At 33.2% G+C, this 1832-nt stretch overlaps 1 protein-coding gene across 1 annotated transcript in view; it reads right to left on the bottom strand.

The window, feature by feature from the left end:
• Positions 1-1832, bottom strand: part of LOC110033959 (DNA ligase 4) — a gene marked incomplete at its 5' end in the record, with an annotated part of 58025 nt that overhangs the window by 4986 nt on the left and 51207 nt on the right.

Raw genomic sequence — 1832 nt, 5'->3', positions numbered from 1 at the left:
AAAGAGTGGCAGCGGCATCGGTGGCAAGTAGAGAAGGAGTCGACATAGGTATCGAGCCACCAACTTTGTGGAAGAAGTCCTAGAGGACTCGCATCTAGTGTGCAAAAATGAAAAAGGGAGAGCAAGAGAAACTCGTGGGGTAAGGAGCCGAATCAAGTGGAGCTATTGCGTGTAGAGCGAGTGGAATCGAGTGCAGGGTGCGACTGGGGTAAGTTATGTTAATTAATGTAATTATATATATAAGGATCGACGTCAAAACAAATCAAATAAAATACTAATCGTCATTGAGGTGACTACTGCTATTCTTAAATTATAGTATCATTTTGGTATCTCTTTTAAACTAATTTTATGGTTTGTTATTTATACTTGATTAATTAAAATAATTTTTCTATTATTAAATTTTATTAATCATTTAGAAGTGAAATCTTATAAACTCATATATTGAAATATTTAATACATTATAATATTACATATTGAGTGATATAAAATTATGAATGATATGATTTATATAGATTGATTGTATGTGCATGACTGCCTATGATAGAGTCGCCCCTTTATGACATTAGAGGGAGAATACTAATATACTGATGCACGTAAATGAAAAAGAATATTGATATTGAAATACCATAAATGGTACAAAATTTTAGACGATGCTCCTCTAATGGTTGTTCAAATACAAAATGATATTAATATTATAAGATTCATTAAATAGCATGCCAAATATTTATATTGATTTATTAAAAAAATTTAATTGACATGTAATTACTTTCTTTTTCTATTATATTACTATAATTTATGAGCATGAATATTCACTGACTTGTTTAGCACACATTTAATTTAAATTAATTTTTTAGGTTAATTTAATTGATTAACAGATGAGTTATAGAAGAAAAAATGTGTATAGAAGATTCAAATAACTAATAATGAAGTAAATTTAATTTTACTGCTTAATGTAAATAGATTAGTGGCTCTTTCATCTGTTATATTGTAGAAGAATATACAAAAATTAATTCACATTGTCGAGCAATCCGTTCCAACCTTTTCCAAAACCCGGGCCGAGTCATGACAAAAGTAATATCAGAGACCAAGACTTAGAATTGATTAATTGAATCTTGATGAAAGAACCAATAAAGTAATATAAGAAAATTTTAATAAAAATTAAAAATTAAATTTAACTCAAATTAATCATTATATCCATTAAGAAATAGTGATGCACACAAAATTATAAAAGAAAGGAGTTCGATCAAAAATCTATGAATAGCTAATGTTGACTTGCTTAATGAGATGTGACTTGCGATCCGTTTTTAAATTTTGAGGACGAAATTTTGGCAAGTGGGAAACATTGTAATGTCCTGTTTTCGTAACCAGGGGAAAGGAAACAAGAATATGGAAGAAGTGAAAGTGAGAAATCGAGCAAAGGAGAGACAAATCGAGAGGGTCAAATAGCCAATGAAATTGAAGATGAATGGAGCAGTTGGGAAATTGAAACAAGGGAATCGAAAGCCTACGTGACAAGTTTGCCTATAAAACGATGCGACAGAGGTGAGAGTTACCTCCTAGGAGATCGGTGAGTGCGATAGATGAGCACAAGCTCGGGTTTCCCTGTAGCCGAAGGAGGGGAAGAGTGGTAGCGGCTTCAGTGTCAAGCAGAGGAGTTGATATTGGTATCGAGCCACCGATAAGGGGCTAGAAGAAGTCCTCGAGTGACTCGCATCTAGCGTGCAAAGAGAAAGAAGGGAGAAGAGGAGCCCGTAAGGTAGGGAGTCGAATGCAGCGGAGCTATTGAGTGCAGGGTGCGACTGGGCAATAATACAATTAATATATATATATAT

Source organism: Phalaenopsis equestris, unplaced genomic scaffold (assembly GCF_001263595.1).
Source record: "Phalaenopsis equestris unplaced genomic scaffold, ASM126359v1 Scaffold001312, whole genome shotgun sequence".
Classification (NCBI taxonomy): domain Eukaryota; kingdom Viridiplantae; phylum Streptophyta; class Magnoliopsida; order Asparagales; family Orchidaceae; genus Phalaenopsis; species Phalaenopsis equestris.
This window is presented reverse-complemented; position numbering and strand designations above follow the sequence as displayed.